This window comes from Oryctolagus cuniculus, chromosome 15, assembly GCF_051225735.1.
Source record: "Oryctolagus cuniculus isolate XC-2025 breed Fujian yellow rabbit chromosome 15, ASM5122573v1, whole genome shotgun sequence".
NCBI classification, from domain to species: domain Eukaryota; kingdom Metazoa; phylum Chordata; class Mammalia; order Lagomorpha; family Leporidae; genus Oryctolagus; species Oryctolagus cuniculus.
The window spans coordinates 35,401,448-35,426,019 of NC_142881.1; the positions used below are offsets into that span (position 1 = coordinate 35,401,448).

The 24,572-nt window shown below is 39.4% G+C and overlaps 1 protein-coding gene and 2 pseudogenes across 2 annotated transcripts in view; 1 reads left to right on the forward strand and 2 right to left on the reverse strand.

The window, feature by feature from the left end:
- LOC100349948 (cytochrome P450 2C5) overlaps positions 1-24,572 on the reverse strand; it is a 65,142-nt gene that overhangs the window by 7,296 nt on the left and 33,274 nt on the right.
- LOC149121960 (cytochrome P450 2C4-like) lies at positions 1,308-18,492 on the reverse strand (annotated as a pseudogene). The gene is made up of 5 exons (XR_016221810.1): positions 16,167-18,492; positions 14,029-14,191; positions 13,682-13,834; positions 11,007-11,166; positions 1,308-1,565 (listed from the first exon to the last, which is right to left on the reverse strand). The product of XR_016221810.1 is annotated as a cytochrome P450 2C4-like (transcript).
- On the forward strand, positions 18,670-21,234 carry LOC127484272 (general transcription factor IIF subunit 2 pseudogene; annotated as a pseudogene).

A 24,572-nucleotide genomic window follows, 5' to 3' on the forward strand; every position in this document is an offset into this window, starting at 1 on the left:
AAATTGGAAGCATATCCATTAAGATGTGGAACAAGACAAAGAGGTCCACTTTCACCATTACTATTCAATACAGTTCCAGAAATTTTGTCAGAGCTATTGTGCAATAAAGAAATCAAAGGGATACAAATTGGAAAGCAGGAAGTCAAAGTCTCCCTGTTTGCAGATGACATGATCCTTTATTTAAGGGAACCAAATGACTCCACCAAGGGACTATTGGAACTCATGAGAGAATCTGCAGGATATAAAATCAATACATAAATACATCAGTAATATTTGGATACAAAGACAATGCCATGGTTGAGAAAGAAATTGTAAGATTAGCTTCATTGAAAATAGTTACAAAAATTTAAATATCTTGAAATATTTTTTTGATAGGCAGAGTGGACAGTGAGAGAGACAGAGAGAAAGGTCTTCCTTCTGTTGGTTCACCCCACAATGGACGCTGCAGCCGGCATTCTGCTGCCAGCGCACCACGCTGATCCAAAGCCAGGAGCCAGGTGCTTCTCCTGGTCTCCCATGGTGTGCAGGGCCCAAGCACTTGGGCCATCCTCCACTGCACTCCTGGGCCACAGCAGAGAGCTGGACAGGAAGAGGAGCGACCAGGACAGAATCTGGTGCCCCAACTAGGACTAGAACCCGGTGTGCCTGCACCGCAGGCAGAGGATTAGCCTATAGAGCCATGGCGCTGGCCTTGAAATAAATTTAACCAAGGGTGTGAAAGATCTCTACAATGAAAATGTTAAAAAATTAAGTAAAAATAGAAAAATACATAAAAAATGGAAAACTCTTCCATTTTCTTCTATTGTAAAGCATAATATCATAAATGTCCATACCACCCCAAACAATTTGAAAAATACCAAGGACATTCTTTTCAGATCTTGAAAAAATTTATGCTAAAAATCATATGTAAACATAAGGAATCCCTATGTTTATTTTACCTCAATTCATAGTAGATAAGCTTTAGACTGAACTCAGCTTTCCATCACCTAATGACTGGATAAAGAAACCATGATTATATGCATACTGTTGAATATACTGTGTGATACACATAAAAAGTGAATTCCTAGCTTTAGCGATAGAAACCTTATGTTTAGTTAAATTAGCCAGTCCCAAAATGACAAGGGAAAATGGAGGTCACTCAACTCAAATGCTTAGTAACTTCTGTATTATTGCCAGATTGTCTGAACTTGAGTCACCTTGTATTTGATGTAAATGAATCATTTTTTAAGCCAGCATTAACTACATTTCCTTCTGTTTACACACAGCATAATCTTAATAAATAATTATATCAGTAAGTTAGGAGCACCTCATGAAATTATTTCATGCCCAATATAGAGTTCACAATTTTCGCCTTCTGCCAAAACTTGATATGGAATCAATTGTACCTGCAAGTTCATTACGAAGCTAAAAGTATGTAAAGCTGATATGGCAGCAAAACCTAGAATGATAAAAGGTTCCTCAAGAAATGATGAGGTCAGCACCACTGTGTCCAGAAGGGAAGCAACTGGCAAGATGGACGGGGGACACACACAGGAATGAATCGGGAGGTACAAGTTGAAGAGACGCTGTGGTCATGAAGATACATCTGAGACGTTCATTGTGCACACTGACCAAGGACAGAATAGGAGTAGTGCTGATGCCAGGACTAATGGACTAACTGTATGGGGTTCTCACACACTGTATGTTAGGAGAGAATAAGCCATTGAAAAGGACATGCGCGTTTGGAAAGGACTGAAAAGATTGCATGACAGAGAACCTATCGGAAGGAGAAATTTTTAAATATTGAGGACAAGAGATCATTTATATTTATAGTTTTAGTTTTCTAACCAGTCCCTCAGTAGGCATTATATTAATGAAGTTTTTATAATATCGAAATGATCTGTGCATATCAGTGTTATATAATCAATACTCTGAAAATAAACTAAATCCTCTCAGCACATACATTTGCTACACAAAGACACACAAAAAAATAGCAAAGTGGTAGGCTTTCCATAAAATAGAGCAGTAATACTGCTATGATGGCAATTCTAGAGCAATGCCACAAGCATGCTATCAGGAAGTTCAGGAATCAGTCCCTGCAGGAAAAGAAAATCACTGACCTTGAAACATCTGTCTGGGGAAAGTATTTCAGGACTCTGGGTTCTCATCAGACACTTGCAGCCTTCAGGCTAGTGCTTGATGAAGAACTTGTCTGCTGTATTTCTGGGAATTTTGGCGTTTCTCGTATAAGTAGAGGCCAACATACGTCGTACCTCAGCTCTGTGGCAGGCAATTTTGGGGCCAGTGTCCTATGCTGCTGTGTGGCTTTCTGGTCCCAGACTGGGCAAGGGGAATTTTTTCCTTTAAAAATAAGGAGTTGTGCCTTTTGGTTGCTGATGGGCTGGGCATTGTTTCAATCCCATGTGCTCCAACAACTTCTCCAGGGCATTAAGTGAGGAATTTAAAGAAGCACAATGACTTTAACATTTTTTTTTTCTATTTTTACTGGACCCGATTTTAACAAAATCTGTCACACACTGACCAGTAGCAGAGAAAACAGAACAAGATCCAAGTGACCACATGACAGGAAATATAACCTTTGGTAAAATAATTTAATATTTTCTAAATAAATATGTAATTGCAGGCTTTGTCAAGGTAAAATACAATTTGTGTGATGCAGAAAATTATCATTTCCAGAATTGACATATTATGTCCATTTCTCAACAAAAAATTACATGGTATACAAAGAAGCAAGAAATATGACCCATTCAGAATTTAAAAATGATTTTACAGGGACAACACTCTAGCACTGTGGGCAAAGCCACCACCTGCAGTGCTGGTGTACCTTTTGAGCGCCAGTTCGAGTCCTGACTACTCCTCTTCTGATCCAGATCTCTGCTATAGCCTGGGAAAGCAGTAAAAGATGATCCAAGTCTTTGAGCCTTTGCACCCACTTGGGAGACCTGGAGAAAGCTCCAGGCTCCCAGCTTCGGTTTGGTATAGCTCCGGCCATTGCGGTCATCTATGGAGTGAACCTGTGGCTAGAAGACCTTTCTCTCTCTCTCTCTCTCTCTCTCTCTCTGCCTCTGCCTCTGCCTCTCTCTGCTCTGCCTCTCTGTAACTCTACATTTCAACTAAATAGATAAATATTTTAAAAAAATGATTTTACAGAAGTAATTTCTGAGGAAACAAAGTCATTGGTCTCATGATAAAATCTTAAAGTTAAATTTCTAAAATGTTCAAGAGCTGAAGAAAATTATATACAAAGAATGAAATACAGTTACAAGAATATGTGTGAAAAAGTAGAATATAACAATAATGAGAAAGAAAATAAAGGAAAAACAAAGAGAAACTCAGAATTTGAAGATATACTAAGAGATAAGTATTCCTGTTAAGAATAACTATGCGCAGCTGGCACTGTGGTGTAGCAGGTAAAGTCACCTCCTGCAGTGCCAGCATCCCATATAGACACCACTTCAAGTCCCGGCTTCTCCACTCCCAGTCCAGCTCCTGCTAATGCTCTTGGGAAAGTAGTGGGAGATGGCCCAAGTGCTTGGGCTCCTGCCCACTTGTGGGAAAACAGGTAGAAGCTCCTGGCTCCTGGCTTTGGATTGGCATAGCTCTGGATATTGCAGACATTTGGGGAGTGAACCAGTGGATGGCAGATCTCTCTCGTAATGTCTGTAACTCTGCCTTTCAAATAAATAAATAAATATTTAAAGAAAATAATTAAAAAAGAGTAAATATATAGGTAATGGTAAAAATTAATATTTTTATGTTTTTAATATGTGTTTTTAAATAAATCTTATAGCGAAATTATAAATATATGTTACTGGATATAACATAAAAAGATACAGTGTATAATAACAACATTATGCCAAGTAGGAAAAGCCAGTCCCAGAAGGAAAAACATTTTGTGTTTCCAGTTATAGGTACCTAGAATAGCTAATACCAGGAAACAGCACGTAGAATGATGGTTGACAGGGACTGGAGAGCAAGAAATTATTATTTAATAGATATTAAGTTTCTGTTTTGTAGAATAAAATAATTCTGGTATGGATGGTGGTGATAGTTACAAAACAAAGTGAATGTGCTCAATGGGACCAAATGTTGCTCCTCTTAAATAATTAGTTTAACAACTTTTCTGTTATGCACATTTTGCCACACTTTAAACTTCTTTATGTATTATACATCCTAATCAAATATAATTTATCCAAGAAATTCAGGGGTGGTTAAAAGAAAAGCGATCAGTGTAGGATAAGCCATTTTTAGAATGTGGAAAAAAAATCATCTTAACAGATTTTTAAAAAGCATTAGCAGTAAGAGTTCAAGTTGCCAGAATAGGAAGGGAGCTTACTGCTCTATAGGGAAAGATAGTTAAAAAAAATTGAAGATACTGCATTCCAAGGGGAAAGTTAGGGAGAAAACTGTGGTGGAAATTCTCCAGACAGAATCTATGCGGAGGGCACAGACGCACAGCATGAACATGGACACAACACGGGAACTCAGCGGCTGGGCGCCTAAGAGAAAACAGCTATGGAAAGTGAGGTGAGATCATACTGTAGCAGCCCATGCTACTGGCAATATAGCTGGGGGGAGAACCTACCATGAGTCTGTCCTGGAGCCCTGTGGGGGACTCAATACTTGCTAACATAGTGGGCAAAAGAGGAACATTTCTCCCTCCCATAACTTCCACAACAGCACTTGGCAACTGAGTGACAGAGGATGGATGCAATTTTGGATACAGGTAACAGCTACACCAGCTCTTGTGTGCACAGCAACTAGTTGAGACGAGACAGATGCCAACTGTGAATTGGAGAGGGAGGAGGATGAGGAATGGGAGAGTGGGTGGGAGGGCTGGTATGGTGGGAAGAATCACTATATTCCTAATGTTGTATGTATGAAATGCATGAAGTCTGTATTCTTTAAATAAAATGTTTCTTTGGGGAAGTAAATAATCAATCAATCAATAAATCTTTAAAAATAAATAATTAAATAAATAAATAGAAACAACAAAGAGATCTATAGACCAATATCTCTGATGAACACAGACACAAAAATCCTTAACAAAATATTAGCTAATCAGATCCAACAACACAGCATAAAGGTCATTCACCTGGACCAAGTGGGACTTATCCCTGACATGCAGAGATGACTTAACATTCACAAATCAACCAATGTGATGCATTACATTAACAAAAAAACTAATATTATCATTACAATAAATGCAGAGAAAGCGTTTGATAAAATATGACATCCTTTCATGATGAAACACACTTTCATGAAGAAAACATTAAGGAAATTGTGTATAGAAGAAAAATTCTTAAGCATAATCAAGGCAATCTATGATAAATCCACAGTCAGATTCTTATTGAGAGGTAAAAAATTACAAGCATGTCCAATAAGATCCGAAATGAGACAAGGATGTCTACTATCACCATTGCTATTAAATATAGCACTGGAAGTTTTAGTCAAAGCCATTAGAAAAGAAAAAGAAATCAAAGGGACACAAATTGGAAATGAGGACGTCAAACTACCCTATTTGCAGATGACATGATTCTATATATAGGGGATCCAAAATACTCCACTAAGAGACTATAGAGACTTATAAAAAAAAGACTATGGCAAAGTTGGCAGACACAAAATCAGCACACAAATATCAATGCCTTTGTATACACAGAAAATTTGATAGCTGAGAAAGAACTTCTAAGATCAATTCCATTCACAATAGCTACCAAAAAATAAATAGCTTGGAACACATTTGACAAAGGATGTCAAAGACCAATACAATGAATATTACAAAACAATAAAGAAAAAAAGTAGGAGAAGATACAAAAAAAATGGGAAAATCTTCCATGTTTATGGATTAGAAGAATCAATATCATCAAAATGTCCATACTACCAAAAACAATTTATGGATTCAATCTGATCCCAAACAAAATACCAAGGACATTCTCCTCAGATCTTGGAAAAATAATTCTACAATTCATATGGAATCACAAGAGACCACAATAGATAAAGCAATCTTACACAACAAAAACAAAACAGGTGGCATCACAATACCAGATTTTAAGTCACACTGCACAACTACACAGCAATTATCATCAAAATAGGCTAGTACTGACAAAAAAAAGAAATATAGACCAATGGAACAGAACAAACTCCAGATATCAGTCCATGCTTCTACAACCAGCTAATCTTTGACGAAGGAGCTAAAACCAATCCCTGGAGTAAGGACAGTCTCTTAAACAAAATGGTGCTGAGAAAATTGGATCTCCACATGCAGAAATATGAAATAAGACCATACCTTCTACTTTATATAAAAACTCACTCAAAATGAATCAAAGACCTAAATTTATGACCCCATAGCATCAAATTACTAAATAACATTGGAGAAACTCTGCAAGTCATTGGCATAGGCAAGGACTTCTTGTAAAAGACCCCAGAATCACAGGCAATCAAAGCCAAAATTGAAGTGGGATTACATCAAACTAAGAAGCTTTTGCACTGCAGAAGAAACAATCAACAAAGGGAAGAGGCAACCAACAGAATGGGAGAAATTATTTGCAAACTATGCAACTGATAAAGGCTTCACATCCAGAAACTATAAAGAGCTCCACAAATTCCACAACAACAAAACAATCAACCCAGTGAAGAAACGGGCAAAGGAATTGAACAGGCATTTTTCAAGAGAGGAAATTCAAATGGCCAACAGATACTTGAGCACATGCTCAGGATCACTAGCCATTAGGGAAATGCAAATCAAAACCACAATAAGTTCTCACCTCACACCAGTTATAATGGCTCTCATACAGAACTCAACAAATGACAAATACTGATGAGGGTATGGAGTAAAAGGCACCCTAAACCACTGTAGATGAGAATGTAAACTGGTGCAGCCACTTTGGAGAACAGTATGAGGATGCCTAAAAAATCTGATACAGACCTACCATTAGACCCAGTCATTCCACTCCTAAGAATTTACCCAAACAAAAAGAAATCAGCATATGAAAGAATTATATGTACCCCTTTGTTTATTTCAGCAAATTTAACAATAGCTTAGATATGGAATCAACCCAGATGTCCCTTAACTGAAGACTGGATAAAGAAATTATGATATATACATAATATAGAACATTATAGATCAGTTTAAAAAAAAAACAAAACAGTAATCCTGCCTTTTCTAACAAAACGGATGCAGCTGGAAACCATTCTCCTTAGAGGAGTAAGTCTGTCCAGAAAATATAAATACTATATGTTCTCTCTGATCTGTGCCAACTAATAGCTTACTTAAAGATCTGTAGGCATGAAATTGACACTTTTAGATGTGATGGTTTTGAATAGCCCTTGTCTCAACCATTGAGGAGGTTTGTTTTTTCTTCATACTATGTGTTGAACTCTTAGCCTAGTGTAGGGTAATAAAGTTAACTGAAAATAGATGTTTGCAAAAAATAAGAATGGGAAGAGAAGGGGGAAGGGGAGGAAAAAGAAGTTAGGAGTGCAAGTGGGAGGAAGGATAGGTTGGGAGAAATCACTATGTTCCTAAATTTGTATATATGAAATGCCTTAATAAAATTTTGAAACAAAGAAATTTGAATAATGCAGTGCTGTTCACAATAAAAAGGGACTCAGGAAATACAAATAAACTTCCTTATCATTATACAGAAGGCTTTGAAAAATTACAAAACTGAATCTTATTACATTTTTAAAGCCTAAATCTTATTCTCTGAAATAAAAAGGAGGAAAATAATACAATCAATGTGTACTTTCACCACTGCTATTCAGAATAGCTGTAGAAGGTCTAGCCAGAGAAATTAGACATGAAAAAAAAAATAAATGTATTCAAATAGAAAAGAAGTAAGTGTTTCTATCTAAAGATGACATGAATAAATATTTTTTCTTACAACCCACAAATAACAAAGAAAGGGGGTAATGGAGCTAGATAGGGAAAGAATTAAAAATGCAATTTGAAGTTAATATCAATTCAAAATAGACTGTTACAGATTTAGAATGTTAACAGTATTCCCATGGTAATTATAAAGAAAGCAAATTACCATATGACCCAGAAATTTCACATTTAGGTATACCCTACAAAAATGAAAGTGTGTCCATAAGGAATCCTACATGTAGATGTTCATAAAAGCATTATTTCCAAGAGCCAAAAGAAGAAATAACACAAACATCCATCAACAGAATGATAAACAAATTGTGGTATGTGTACGTGCAATGTGGAATGCCATCCAGCTACAAAAAAGGAATGAAGTAATGATACGTGCCACAGTGAACCTCTCAACAGTGTGCTAAAATAAAGGAGCCAGAAACAAATGGTCACATACATTCAGTACTTTTACTTGATGTGTCTATAATATGCAAATTCACAGAGACAAAACGCAGATTAAAGCTCACTGCCTGACAGGTTAGGAGTTTGGGGAGCGATCATTTAATGGAAAGGATAGGAGTCTGTGCAGTTATGTAAAGGTGTTGAAAGTAGAGAGTTGGTGTTTGGACAGCATTGAGAATACACTAAATAACACCAGTGTGAAATGTAAAATGGTCCATTTCATGTTATGTAAGTTTCTCCTCAATTTTTACGTGACAATAATGAAAAGACTATGGATTTAATGCAATCCCTCTAAATATTCACAAGTGTCTTTGTGGAAATTTATAAGCTTGTCCTAAAATTTTCATTGAAATTCAAGGAACCTATTATAGCCAAAATGGTTTTGAGAAAGAACAACCAATGTTAAAAATCTCACACTTCTATACCTGAAAAGTACAGTAGTTAAGACTTCAAGATATACAGCTGGCACGATAACAGACACATAGATCAATGGAATGGAACTGACAGCCTACAAACAAACTTATATTTATGTTCATTTGACTTATGACCAGGGTGCCAATGTATGCAGTGGGGAGCAAATAACCTTTTCAACAAAGAGTGCAGTGATGACATGATCCATGCTCCCAGGTTGCCTTCAAGACACCAACCTCTGTCTCCACGTCTGTACAAGTTATTGTGTTACACTCAGCTAAATCCATTTCTCTCTTCTACCTATTCTTTCCCATTATACAACTGAACACCTCCACACACACCACACACTCCATCTGAAATTCCCTCTCCTGTCCTGCACTGCAAATTTCTAAATACTTCCTTCAATGTGTAGGATATGCAGACTAAGCTTTGTTCCCCTCTCCCTTACACTTGTGCAATGATGATGTCATCTTCACATTACACCATGACACTTTGTAATTTTTTCATTGTTTGTAATTATTTATTTGCACAGGAGATGCACTCTATGTTTCTCCTTTGCAGGATTATTTTTATCTAAAAACAAAACCTATTTATTCTAATAATTTAACAATTTAATTTTATATTATGTGCCTTCAACACGTTTATGGTAATGTACATTATAGGAAATATATATTGGCTTTCGTTTTCTTACACCAAAATAACTTATCTTTTAATTTTTTATTTCCACAAAATTTATATAAAGTACACTAATATTTTTCATAATACTGAGAGTTCATTCATTCTGTAGATATGTAAATTGCTTGTCAAACCAGATGATCATTTAAATATCCACTGTATATACAGAATTCTTCAATGAATCTAAACATACACAAGAAAACAAATAACAAGCTGTTGTGAACATCTTACCTGCTCCATTTTGATCAAAAAAACAATCAATAAAGTCCCTAGGGTTGTAAACATCCAGAAATTTTTGGTTTTCTATCACTTTCTGCATAATAAATTTTTTTGTATTATCAATATTCTTTACTAAGGTTCTATGATTCCTAGGAAATAGTCAGTGAGAGCAGGGAAAGTATTGCAAAACTAAAAGAGATTACAATAATTTGATAAACATTATAATACGTGTATGTATACATATATACATGCAAACCCTGCCATAAATAGGAATTACAGATATAAATATGAATAAAATAGTGTCATCTTAAAAAATGCTTTTACTATAAATATGTGGTATTTCTATATGCTTATAGAAATATTTGAGCATGAGAAGTCTGACCAGGTTATCAAAGATAAATTTAATTTCCTAGACTCACACATAATTTTTTTTGACAGGCAGAATGGACAGTGAGAGAGAGACAGAGAGAAAGGTCTTCCTTTTCCGTTGGTTCACCCCTCAATGGCCGCTGCTGCCCACACGCTGCACTGATCTGAAGCCAGGAGCCAGGTGCTTCCTGCTGGTCTCCCATGCAGGTGCAGGGCCCAAGCACTTGGGCCATCCTCCACTGCACTCCCGGGCCACAGCAGAGAGCTAGACTGGAAGAGGAGCAACCGCATCAGATCCAGTGCCCCAACCAGGACTAGAACTCAGGGTACTGGCACCGCAGGCAGAGGATTAGCCTAGCGAACTGTGGCACTGGCCTGTTCTATAGTATAATCTCCTCTTTATATGATTCTCATTTTGTTTCATAAATCATTTGCTACAAACTTAAAATATAATAGGAAATGACGGCATTGTGGTGCAGCAGGTAAAGCTACCACTTGTGAAGCCTGCATCTCATATTGTATGCAGGTTTGAGTCCTAGCCATGTTTGTTGTGGGTGTTCAGAAAGTGAGCAGCAGATAGAAGGTATCTCTCTCTTTTGTTCTCCTTCTCCTTCTCCTCTTCCTCCTCTCCCCTTTGTTTCTTCCTCTCTCTCTGATCCTGCCATCATATGCATAAATATTTTAAGAAAATAACAGCCTGGATGTCCATTGATTGACAAAGACATTCTGTGTTCAGTCATTGAAGTGGCTTCATAGAAATAGGGCTTGGAGTTTAGTGAAAAATCACTGGACAAGAAGATAATGGACATAAACGCCAGCCCACTATTTGGACACTCATTTTGCTGTGTGTAAATAAAAATTTCCATCACCTTTCACAGTGTTCAATGACATCAGCTCTGCTGGGACTGTGCTGTCTAAACATTCTCTTCATAGCTTGGTCCATGTAGCATTTAGCACCTGTCAGATAAAGGAACATAAATGGCTTCCCAGCAACAAAAGATCTCACTCCCACCTCCAACCATGGAGAGCTCAGAATCCTAACAGTTTCATTTAATCTTTCCATCAGTTTAAGAAAATCCTCATCTTTATAATCAAAGTTATTATGGAAAATAATGGAGCAGATCTCTTTGAGGGAGCACAGCCCAGGATAAAGGTGGGATCACGGGGTGAGGCTGAAGAATCGAAAACAATTTTAAAACACCATTAAATATACATATAAAGCACGTTATTTTTATTCATGTTAATTTAGATATTTTAAGCAATATCTTGCCTACAAATTCCTGTGACATTAAAAAGAAAAAGTAGCACAAAAGAAATCAAACATAATTTTACTATAAGCCTGAGTTGACCATTACAACCTAACTGGCTAAATATTGAGATTTCAAATACTGAATCACATTTATTGTTTTTCAATGCACTCTTTTATCAAAAGAGATCTGCTATTTGGAAAGGATACTGAAAACTGTTTTAAATGTAATAATTCAGGTTTTCAAACCAGAATCATGCATGAGTACAATGTCTCTAGACAATAAAGCACTGAAATGGAAGGCAGAAAACAGTGTGGGCCAGGAAACTTCTAATAGATAAAATAACGAATAGTCACAAATAATGAAAAATGAAGTGTTGAACCAGTAGAGAGGGAAAAAGAGACAAATTATGAGAAAATTCACATACTTGAAAGAAAAAAAATTGTTAAAGCTGAAGGCATGCCTGTAATATGAGAAAAACCAAAAACTAAATTATGAAGCTTATGATACCGTCTAAAATGATTTGCATTCCAGATAGAGTGCTGGGTTCAACACTAGGCCCCACTCCTAACTCCAGCTTCCTGAGAGTTCAGACTATTGGAGGCAACAGGTGATGGTTCAAGTAGCTGAGTTCATGCCACTCAAGTGGGAGACCTAATTGAGTACCCACTTCTGGCTCATTATAGGCCTGGCTATGTGGGAATCTGGGGAGGAAGTAGTAGATGAGACAACTCTCCCTCTCTCTCTCTCTGTCTCTCTCTCTTTGTGTGTGTCTGTGGGGTGTGTGTGTGTGTGTGTGTATGTGGTGTGTCTGAATGTCTTTCCCTTTAAAGAAACAAATGAAACTGCAGGAGAGGTTTTCATTTTATTTTTTTAACTTTTATTTAATGAATATAAATTTCCAAAGTACAGAATATGGATTACAATGGCTTCCCCCCATAACATCCCTCCAACCCGCAACCCTCCCCTTATCCACTCCCTCTCCCCTTCCATTCACATCAAGATTCATTTTCGATTCTCTTTATATACAGAAGATCAGTTTAGCATACATTAAGTAAAGATTTCAACAGTTTGCTCCCACACAGAAACATAAAGTGAAAAATACTGTTTGAGTACTCGTTATAGCATTAAATCTCAATGTACAGCACACTAAAGACAAAGATCCTACAAGGTTTTCATTTTAAATGGCAGATTTGTACAGTGCAAATGTTACCATCAAATGATCAATAAACTTTATAGGTAAAGAACTCCCAAATTCATAGCTATAGACACCTCACAGCCCCCTCCAAAAGGGCATCTTGATTAAAAGTGGTCAGAATACATGGTAGAGAACAGGACATTAGGATACCTGAGTTACTTGCTTCTCTGTCAGGCTTTCTTAACATTTATAGTACTCCACGTATTTAGACAAAGTGTTTTTACCCCAGTGAGGTAGAGGATAATTTGGAAAGCCCTGGGAACTGTGTATTTGTGTGTATGTATGTGTTACCTACAGAAAACCCGATTTTCAGTCTTTCACTTTGCTTAGAAGAGAGAATTGTAAAACAAGGTAATTTGGAACCTGAAGTGATAATCAGACACATTGTGAGCAACACATCTCAGAGCAGTAGACCTGGTTGTGGAGGAAAATATGTCACAATTTCTCAAACAAAATCTAATAAACACAGAGAGAAAGCACAGCAGAAACAAAGCCACACTCTGCTAAGGAAAGTCAATATAAACAGCTATTATCAACAGTTGAAATTTTGTTAAATAAATCACTTCATGTTTGTGTATGTGCAGAATTATGTTACTGGCTATATTCACTCAAAACAAATAAATCCATAGAGGAAGTAGACTCAACAAGGGAGAGCAATTTTTGTAAACAGTGTGATTACAGAGAATAGTAAGTGACAGGAACTTTGTTGGGATTTGCCTAGGGAGACAAAACTGCACACAGCACCACTGGTGTCCAGCACTAGGCACAGGCCTGGTGGATCCTCAGACATCTCAGTGAAGCTGAGCATGCATATATGAAAGGCCGCGAGGGGCGGTTCTTGCCCCATAAAAGGCTGATGGGTCAATGCCACCATATGCATTTGCCAAGTTTCCACCATGAAATGTTCTACAATAGACAACAGCATTCATGCTATGGAGAAAACATTCTTTCCTAAAAGTAACATTCAAAACTTACTTTCATGATTTCTGATTTAAAATAAAGGAAACTGATTTGGGACAGGAGAGTATTAAATGAACTTTCACATCTGCACCAGACGCAGAACCATGCTGTACACACAGCACAGATCCGCACAAACTCCCCCACTCTCTCTTCAAACCACCCCTGCTGCATTGGAGAGGCAACCAGGCCTCAGGATTTAGGCTCCGCCCACCCTGCAAGGTTTCCCAGCCAGCATAGAGAAGGAGCAGGGAGAGTCAGCGATGTGGGGTAAGGGTCACCTACCATTGGTTTTTCTCAGCTCCTCCACCAGGCAGCGGGCCTCCTCTTGAACTCGGTCCTCAATGCTCCTCTTCCCAATCCCGAAATTCCGCAGGGTCACGGGAGAGAAGCATCGCATCTCCTTCCATGTGTTTGCGCAATTGCTGAAAACGATTCCTGCCAGAATGAGAAACAGAAACTAGGGAGGAAGGAGATCCCAGCAAGTAGGAAGAAGCTGACATGAGGCAGCCACACAGATGGCCAACTTCTGTCTGAGGAGCTTTTCAAGTCTCTGTTTTCTAACCACTCCATCTCATAACCACTGTTTAACACAAACACACACACACACACACACACACACTAACACTTACCAAATCCTTTATTAACTTTTTCACCCACAGATAAACTGCCTCTTCCAGCAAACATTTCTCCAAGATCAACCAGGGCCTCCTTCACTGCCTTGAATCCATGCAGCACCACAGTGGGCTTCATGCCCAGATACACAGTGAACACGGGGCCATAGCGTTCTGAGAACTGGGAAGAGAAATAAATATCACCAAATAAACCACATGTCAGCCACAGAGTGTGTCTGATTTGGACAGATACCAGCATTGTCTATGTTATCTCTTTATTCTGCCATGGATTCAAAATATTTTTATTTATAATTAAATATGATCGTGATTATTATGTCTGCCTCTTATGAATGACCTATGATGCACCATAGAATAGCCCATGTACTCGGTATGCAGTTTACATGTAATTCTCAAATAATACACTCCATAAGGTTAATTGCACTATTTTATAAAAAAGAAACTGGGACTGGAATTCTAAATTAATCTCATTTTCCTGTAGCCAGTAATTAGAGTCTATTTGCTGCCTATTTAAATTCTGTGGCTTGAAATCAATACCCAGATGACTTCAGGATCACATGGCAAGCCCTTATCATGAGGATCCTGACTCAGTAGAGTCCTGATGTCACTAGTGATGTATGTCCTTACATGTCACCCCAACCCTGTCTAATGCCCAGCCCAGTTTGAAATCTACTGGCATTTAAAAGACAGAAAGAGAACAAACAAGATGTCTTTTTCTCTGTGTCTCTTTCTGTCACCTTGCCTTTCAAATACGTAAAAAAAATCTTATAAAATATCTGCCACCCACGTGGGAGACCCAGGAAGAGTTCCTGGCTCCCATCTCTGACCTGGCTCAGCCCTGATCACTCCAGTCCTTTGTGCAGTCAAACAGCTGATGGGATCTCTCTCTTCTTAAAGATTTGTTTATTTATTTGAAGGAGTCAAAGAGGCAGAGCAAGAGAGAGAGAGTGAGAGTGGTCTTCCATTCACTGATTCACTTATCAAATTGCCGCAATGGCTGGATCTGGGCCAATCTGAAGCCAGGAGCTTCTTTTGGGTCTCCCATGCCAGTGGAGAGAGTGAGAGAGACACACAGAGAGAGAGAGAGAGAGAGAGAGATCTTCAATCTGCTGTTTCACTACCCAAATTGCCACAGCCCTAGGGCTAGGCCTTGATGATTCCAGAAGCCAGGAGCTTCTTCTGTTCTCCCATGTGGGTGCAGGGGCCCAAGAAATTGCACTATGCTCTGATGCTGTCCCACTATAATTAGCAGGTAGCTGGATCAGATGTGGAACAGCCGGGTCTTCAAAAGGCGCCCATATGTGATGCCAGCATCACAAGAGGAGGCTCCAGGTGCTTTGCTGCAGTGCTGGTCAGGAGATCTCTTGCTTTGTCTGTCCTATGTTTCTGTCACTCTGTCTTTTGAGTAAATCAAATAAATCTTGAAGAAGAAGAAAAAGAAGGAGAAGGGAAGAAGAGGAGGAAAAAGTCGAAAAGGACAAGGGAGTAGAGGGGGTGAGAGGGAGGAGGAGCACAGAGGACAAGGAGAAGAAGAAGAGGAAGAACAAGCAGCAGCAGCAGCACCAGAGGCAGGGCCAGGACATTGCATGCAGCACATCAAGGAGGAGCAGTTTCTTCCATCCTGTAACATTCTGGGCCACACAGCAGGGTTTCTCAGAATCTAAAAGAATTCTGATGCCACCAGTTGGCCACTGAATGCTTACTTCTTTCTTTCATTCACCTAGACCACTCAGAACCCATAGTGATACCAGTTTTTATTGATTCTGCAGAGAAGTTCAATTTCCATAGGTATTCTGAAAAAAGAAACCACATGTATAATACAATAGATGATTTCTTGAATGAAATTTCTATCAGAAGCTCTTAACTACCACTGATGTTCAGGCAAATGGCTGAAAATCAAAGAAGATCCTCTGTACTCCCGATTTTTGTCACCTAGTTATCTTGATTCTATCTCCAAGGACCTAATATTTCTCTGCTGAACTCCTGAAATTGGTAGAAGAAGCATCAAAGCTTACAGAGAGCATTTTGATATGTAATCATCTGTTTTAAGGTTGTGCATCCAAGAATAGATTTTATTTTAAAAAGAGTCAATCTGTTTACCCTTTGCATGCCACAGGAGGAGCATAATGAATTCTTACCTTAGTTAGGGATTTGCTGATGTCCTTAACATCTATCTGAAGAATATTTCCAATGATGGGGAAAGGAGTGGGCCCAGGAGGGAGCTTCCCCCTCCCAGAATTCTGCTTCCAGAGTGAAAGGAGAAGTAAACAGCAGAGCCCCAACACCAGGACCACAACTGGATCCATTCTCTTCTTCCTGGGATCCTGTGAGCTGGGAAGCACAGGCTTTATACCACTCTTGCTAATATGCTTCTTGGACGTGTCAAACAACGATGAACTTTTCTTTTTTGACAGGGAGAGTGGACAGTGAGAGAGAGAGACAGAGACAGAAAGGTCTTCCTTTTTTTTGCCGTTGGTTTACCCTCCAATGGCCGCCTCGGCCCCAGCGCTGTGGCCGGCGCACCACGCTGATCGGAAGGCAGGAGCCAGGTGCTTCTCCTGGTCTCCCATAGGGTACAGGGGCCAAACACTTGGGCCATCCTCCACTGCACTCCTGGGCCATAGCAGAGAGCTGGCCTGGAAGGGGGGCAACCAGGACAGAATCTGGCGCCCCGACCGGGACTATAACCCGGTGTGCCGGCGCCGCTAGGTGGAGGATTAGCCTAGTGAGCCACAGTGCCTGCCGCAAGGATGCACTTTATCCTCTCTTCTTAGTGGACTTTGCCTCCTTTACAGAGAAGAAAAAAAGTTTAGTCCCATCACTTTGTTACCTATGCCCACTCGGGAAATTGTAATTTCATTATACTGGGTTGTGCCCATGTATTTGTAATTGAAAAAAAAAAGGGGGGGGGTGTTTTCCATGTGCAGTCGTGATAGAGAATTAATTATAATAAAACAAAATTATGCCAAATTCTGTCTTTTTTAAGACTAAATGAAATCACAATATGCTATTCCTTGTATATCAATGTATTTTATATGCATATAAAATATATATGGAAGTGTGTCTTAGAAGTATGCCAAAACTTAAACACTTTGTACTCAATGATGGCAGCTATTCAAATATTTTATATACTCTACTAGTATTATAGGTAACTAAACATTAGAAAGTAACCATAAACCATACATATTGAACAAACAAAAAGGAACAAGTCACTAGCTATATCAATTGGCATGATTTACCATTAAATTTTAAAAGGAAAACTCGAGAAAGCAGAGAATATTAATTTATGTTTTTCAAATGAATAGAGATTCATAGACAACAGAGGATTTGGCCAGGGTCACAGAGCTTACAAGTCACAGAAGGGAATTTGAGATTTTGTGTTCAATTTGCTTTGGAGAGTTGTTTTAAATAAATTTAATATAGCTTTTAAAACTTTATTTTTCTTTATTGGAAGGCAGAAAGAGAAAGAGAGGGAGATAGAGTAGACAGGGTTAGAGATCCATATCCTGTATCTTTGTTCACTCCCCCAAATTCCCACAACAGCAAAGGCTGAGACAGGTCAAATCAGAAACCCAGAAGTCAATCCAGGTTTACCACATGGGTGAAAGGGGCCCAAGAGCTGAGAAATCATCTGTTGACTCCAGGTATAGCACTAGCATAAACCAGGTCAAAAAGTGAAACCAGAAACCAAACCCAAGTTTCTGACATTGAATGCCTGTGTCAAAAGCAGCAGCTGAATGAATATGCCACATTGTCTATTCTGGGGGTTCTATGAGATCTTCTGATTCCCATCTTGTGTACTATGTCCTACACATAGGCAGCCTCCAGAGTAACTTCAACAAACAAAGGAAACCTAAAATATTAGTTACTCTCAACAAACAACACACTATGTTCATAATGAAACAGACATTCCTCTTAATAGGAGCTCCTTTAATTGACTTCAAGAATAAAAAACCATATGTGCTCACATGAACAGAAAAAGAGAGGGTTCTTCCCGTTTATTCATCATAGAGGTAAAATTTAGTCAGTGTAACTAAGGAAAGAGAAAATCTCAGAGAATTTGAGGGAAACTCTTGGGAAACTAAGACTACCCTCACCTGACTTTTGGCTGTAGCCAAGCATGATTCTGTAGGTTTGGGACTGTCATAGTCTGAAATGAAAAGTAGATAATTCAGCAATTCAGGGAAATATTAGAAAGAATGTACTTACAGGTGCAATATAGGAGTAGAGGAAGGGAAATCATTTAATAGACCCACAGCTCAAAGAACCACAATGTGTTGACCTGAACAGGAGGTGACACTGCTCACAAGAAGGTAAACCTCACTGAAAGAAAAATGTTACTAGATCACCAGTGACTATGGTTATACAAAGGCATGTTTTACCAGTATCATCAGATGTTTCTGTAAATTGGATGGTGCTATTATTTCTTTTTCTTTTTTTGACAGGCAGAGTTAGACAGTGAGAGAGAGAGACAGAGAGAAAGGTCTTCCTTCCGTTGGTTCACCCCCAAAATGGCAGCTACAGCCGGTGCGCTACACAGATCTGAAGCCAGGAGCCAGGTGCTTCCTCCTGGTCTCCCATGCAGGTGCAGGGCCCAAGTACTTGGGCCATCCTCCATTGCCTTCCCTGGCCACAGCAGGGAGTTGGACTGAAAGAGGAGCAACCGGGACAGAATCCAGCACCCCACCAGGGCTAGAACTCGGGGTGCCAGTGCCACAGGTAGAGGACTAGCCTAGTGAGCCACGGTGCCAGCCCAGTGCTATTATTTCGAAACTGTATTTGTAAAAATTAAGTTTTGTCAAAAACAACTTAGAGAATGATTTATTGGCCATGAATAGAGAGATTCTGACAATTAACAAAGAGTTTCACACCCTACACATTATTTGGATTCTATTAACTTTGCCTAAGGTAAAATCATTCAATTTGAAGGATGAGGAAACTTAGCCTGGGAGATTCAGTCCCAAGATCAAAGACACACAAACTGCTGATGTTAGACTTCTGAACTGATTCCATGTGTTCCATGTGTTGCTCTGTTCTTCGAAAAAGGCCTTCAGTTTGCCTGGATTCACTAACATTTTCAGAGTGTGCTTTGATTCACTATTGCGTGATAATAAATTTCCTGGGTAATCTTTTTTGAAAAGTAGAGAGATGGACTGGGAAAGAAAAATGAGACAGAGAGACCTCCCATCTGTGGGTTACTCCTCTAATGCCATAGTTCTGGTGCTTTGTCAGACTAAAACTGATAGCCCGGAACTCAGTGCAAGTCAACCACATAGGTAGCATGGCTCCAGGAACATGAGTCATTGCCTTCTGCCTCTCAAGGTGTGCATTATAAGGACGTTGAAATGGAGAGCAGCACTGAGACTGAAACTCGGGCCCTGCTAGGGATGTCAGGAGCCCCAAGTGGCACATTAAGTGCTACACAAAACACTAGTCCCACGATCATATATAATCCAAAGATAAAAGTGATCTCTGAGATCAACTATACCAAATTTATTTTGATGTTCAGAAATGAACAATTCTTACCTCAGTGATATATAGTGTCACAAATACATCAGTAAAAGAGATTGTCTTAGAATCCCAGTTTTCTACTGCCGGTGCTGTGACTTAGCTGGTGAAGCCGCCACCTGCAGTGTGGCATCGCATATTGGCTAATTCAAGTCCCAGCTGCTCCATTCTGCGAGTTTGCTGTGTGGTTTGCTTCCCATGTTGGAGTATTCACTCCTTTTTAATTCTATCTTTATTACCAAAAACTTAATCCAATCTATATGATCAGTTTAACACTTAATCCTATCCAAATACTCACTTTAATACTAAAAATGCTACTTTTACCACTAAGCTTAAAGGGATTTGGGATCCCATGGTAAGATTTTAAACTGTACCCTTACATGTAAATTTGTACTAATGTATGCAGAACTATACAGTTTTACAGTTGCTAACTTTATGCATTTCACAGTTACAACAATGAATTCTTCCCACCATGCTGAACTTCTGACCCACATTCCCACCGCTCTTCCTTCTCTTTTTTAATTCAAACTCTTATTTTTACTAAGATCTATTTTTCAATTATATACATATGACTATATTCTATGTTGAAAAAAGAGTTAAACAATATAGTATGATGGAAAAAAAAAACTGCTCCTCAATGCTCAAGACAAGGCTGTTTAAAGTCATTGCGTCTCTTGGCAGTTTTTTAATACAAGGAATACAAATTTCATGCGTTTCATAAACAAAAGTTTAGGAACATAGTGATTGTTCCACACTACCGTCCTTCCCCCCACAATTCGTATTTTAATATCGCAACCTCCAGTGTTCTTCAGTTGCAGATTTCCTAGTACCCTAGCAGGTGATCAGCACTGTCTCCTTGCAGTCCACCTTCCACTGCACAGCTAGCTTTTTGCTCAGGATACATGCTCCACAGCACCCAAGGTCCTGAGGCTGCTTCTCCAGTCCATTTGCTTCCACCTCAAATAGACTCATGGCTAAGCATGGGGAACACAATGTGGCTTGCGCCAAACAGTACACAGGAGTGTGTCTGGCCAAGGTTTCTAAATATTTGTCATAGCAATGGGCTAAAGCACCTGGAAGAGGTGAATTTGAGAAACTGTGGATTACCAAGAATCAAGGGAAGACTGTGGTGTCCTTTACTTTGAATGAAGATCAAGATCATCTGTGTGTCTGGCAAACTGCTGGATGGTAAACAGTATTTACCGAGAGCTCCTTGGAGAGGCTGTCTCTGGAAGGAGCTGGAATAAAGAGCTGAGTGCCAACATGTGGCCAGTGAGAATTACATGAGATTGAAGAGATGGCAAACAGAGGAATCTCCCAAAGCAGTAAGACCATCCCAACAACTGGGTACAGTTGTAACAACCAATTACAAACCTGTTGCTAGTCATCAATACAACATTGACTATGAAAGGAGAAACAAGATGGAAAACGAGACCGAGCTGATGACAGCAAGTTTTAGCCAGGCTGTTTTCAGCCTTTGAGAAGCACTAGTATTCCAACCTGAGGGACCTGGTGGACATCACAAAACAGCCTGTGGGCTACCTGAAGGAAACCTTGAGAGTAGTTGGTATTCAGAATGTAAAAGAGATCCACAAAAATATGTGGGAGCTGAGGCTAGAATATGGACACTAAAGGGAGAAGAAAGGAAAGATTAAGCCAGTGCCTGGGGAGCTGGCTGGTGGAACCCCTGCAGGGTGACACTGAACCTCAGCCTTGATTCTGAACACTTGAGCACCTGTATCTGTAGCAGTCACATGGCTGGTACTTTTGTTTCACTTGGACGATTTTTTTAAACCTGTAATTCTTACAAAGTTTCATAAATGTTTTTTGAGGAGAAAGAAATTTTTTTTATGGACTTGTATCAAACCAGATTATCCATGAATAGGATAGGATTAGGGGATTAAAAGGGTTTTTCTTTATGATTACCTTCTAAATGTAATATGAGGAATTTGTTTCCTAGATTAAGACTTTGTCTTGCTCTGTCTCTTGAGGAGCAGATGTAATGTGGATTCAAAGAGAGGAATGTCAGCTACAGAAACTGTTAAGAATGAAAAGCCAAAGTTCCGTATTCAGAAAATTGCTGGAGAACCATCTGTTTAAAAAAAATGGAGGGAGAAGGTTCCCTGTTTCATGTCCAAACACACATTAATAAAAGGAGAGCATATAGGTTTATAGTGAAATGTCAGTTTTCATTCTGAGTTCATTGTACTCAATTATATTGATATGAGAAATGGAGAAAAACTTGCTCACTTAGGACTTCTTGGAGCCAGCCTTGTGACAGAACAGGCAAAGCTGCCTCCTGCAATGCAGACTTCCCATACTGGTGCCTATTCAAGGCCTGGCTGCTCTACTTCCAGTACAACTGCCTGCTTATGGCCTGAGGAAAGCACCCAAAATGGACCAAGTGCTTGGCCCATGCTACCCACATAAGAGACCGGGAAGACACTCTTAGCTCCTGGCTTCTGCCTGGCCCAGAGCTGGCCAACACAGCCATCTAGGGAGTGAACCAGCTGATGGGAAGATGGATCTTTCCTTCTCTATAGATTTGACTTTAAAATAAATAAATAAAAATAAATAGAAAGAAACAAAATCATAACCTCCAAGGAGATGATATTAGAAGATGGATTATTTGATAAAATTTTAGGTCATGAGCTTGGTGCCCCCATAATTGAGATTTCTGCCTTCTATAAGAGACCCCAGAGAACCCCTTCATCCCGTCGGACACATGGAGACACAGCTAGAAGATGCCATCTACACACCAGGAAGATCACACCAGATAACAAATGTGCTGGAATCTTAATCTTAGACTTCCCAGCTTCCAGATGTATGAGAAGTAAATTTCTGTTCTGTATAAGCCACCAAGTCTATGACATTTTTTACATCAGTCTGAACAGACTGAGACTCAATTCCGTAAGAGTGAAGTTAAAGAAATTCTCGTGCTGAAAAATGGTCTATCATTTCTAAAGGATTCCATCTAAATTCAAATTTACTGTTTGACAGAAAATCTATATGTTTAGTGGGAAGATAAGTGGGCTGATCTGATAAATAAAATTAACGAAAAGTCAAGTTAAAGATGATGTCTACTGCTCATATTATCCATATTCATATTCATCTGTTTTATCTGTGCAAGATCAGGAGAACCACATCCTTACAGAAGAAATAGTGAAATGGCAAAAGTGTCTCTTTAAGCTTGCTTGGAATCACAGACTTCTCTCTGAAACCCTCTACCCTTAATTCCAAAACCCTAAGCCTGTGGTAAACTCCTCTGACTTCCTACTCTCCTGAACACCTTTAGCGATCAGGGGCAGTGCCAGACCTGGAGGCTCAACAGTGATCCAGATATCAGGACAGTTGACTCCAGAAGCTGAACCATCCTAGGGAGAGCTGTGGCCTCTGGACGGCTCTCTTTAAACCAGGAACCGAGAGCCTCAAGACTGCAGAAGCCCTAAGAGAGTACAACTCTGGGAAGAAGATTGGTGGAGACAAGGCACATTCATAATGAAGAGCTCTTCCTCTTTGCCAGCCCTGGAATACTGTATCTGATGGTGGGTATGAGAAGTTGCTGACTGTATCTGAGGAAGGGCCACCTTCTGGATGTGATGGTCATGAGTTCCAAGAATGTGAGTCTTCCTGTGGGGTTTGCCTCCATCTGACCTGAGCAAGGCTGTGTGATGCCTCACCATAGGGAAGCTGGACCTGACATTAGAGGGGTTTGGAGAGCCTCCAGCCTATGCGATATTTCCTAATTCTAATAATAGGATATGAAACTGTGCTCACAACAAGCCCCTATGTGCACCCACTTGACAATGTGTCAGTGAACATTTGTGAAGAGAAAGGAAAATAGGTGGGTGAGTGAAGGAGGGGGAAAGCAAAGATGAGGCATTAAAACCAGGTATCAGGGCCAGCGCTGTGGTGAAGTAGGTAAACTTGCCTCCTGCAGTGCCTGCATCCCATATGTGTGCCAGTTCAAGTCCTGCTAGCTCAACTTTGATCCAGCTCTCTGCTATTGCCTTGGAAAGCAATAGAAGATGGCCCAAGTCCTCGGGAAGACCCAGAACAAACTGCTGCCTCCAGGCTTTGGATTGCCACATCTCTGGCTATTGCAGCTATCTGGGAAGTGAACCAGAAGTTGGAAGACCTGGGGAGTGAACCAATGAATGGATGAACTCTCTCTCTTTCTTTCTTTCTCTGCCTCATCCTCTCTGCAACTCTGCCTTTCAAACAAATATACAGATCTTAAAAAAATTGGATAGATTCCAAACGAGGGCAATGGAACAAATTACAATAAAGATTAAGTTACAGAAAACATGTAAGTCCAAAAGCAGGGTAAAGGTAAACACTTCATGTTTGATGAAGGAAGGTACAAATGGAAGAGAGATTACAAGACTTAATGAAACATTCTGGTTTGGTCTCATTGAGAAGTTGATTTTGTCAGTATACAAGATTGCCTTCTTGCTACACCTTTGCCAATACATGAATTACCACATTTTCATTTTCCTGTCAAGATTTAAAAGGTACTTAATAGTTTTAATTTGCAATATTTATTTTAAATAAATTTTCATGGTTAATAACAACAATCTCCATTTCTTCTTCTATGTCCTTAAGAACCATTTCCTGTATTTCTACTATTGTGGGGGTTTTCATGGAATATTGTTAAATAAAAAATGAAGTTTGGGGCTGCTGCTGTGGAGCAGTGGGTTAATGCCCAGGCCTGAAGCTCCGGAATCCAATATGGGCGCCAGTTTGAGACCCGGCTACTCCACTTCTGATCCAGCTCTCTGCTATATCCTGGGAAAGCAGTAGAGTACAGCCCACGTCCTTGAGCCCCTGCACCCGTGTGAGAGACTCGGAAGAAGCTCCTGGCTCCTGGCTTCGTATTGGTGTAGCTCCAGCCATTGTGGCCATTTGGGAAGTGAATCATCGGATGGAAGACCTCTCTCTTTCTCTCTGTGTAACTCTGACTTGACTTTTAAATAAATAAATAAGTCTTAAAAAAAGAAGCTTTAGAGTGCACATGTAGTTAGAGTCCGATGTTA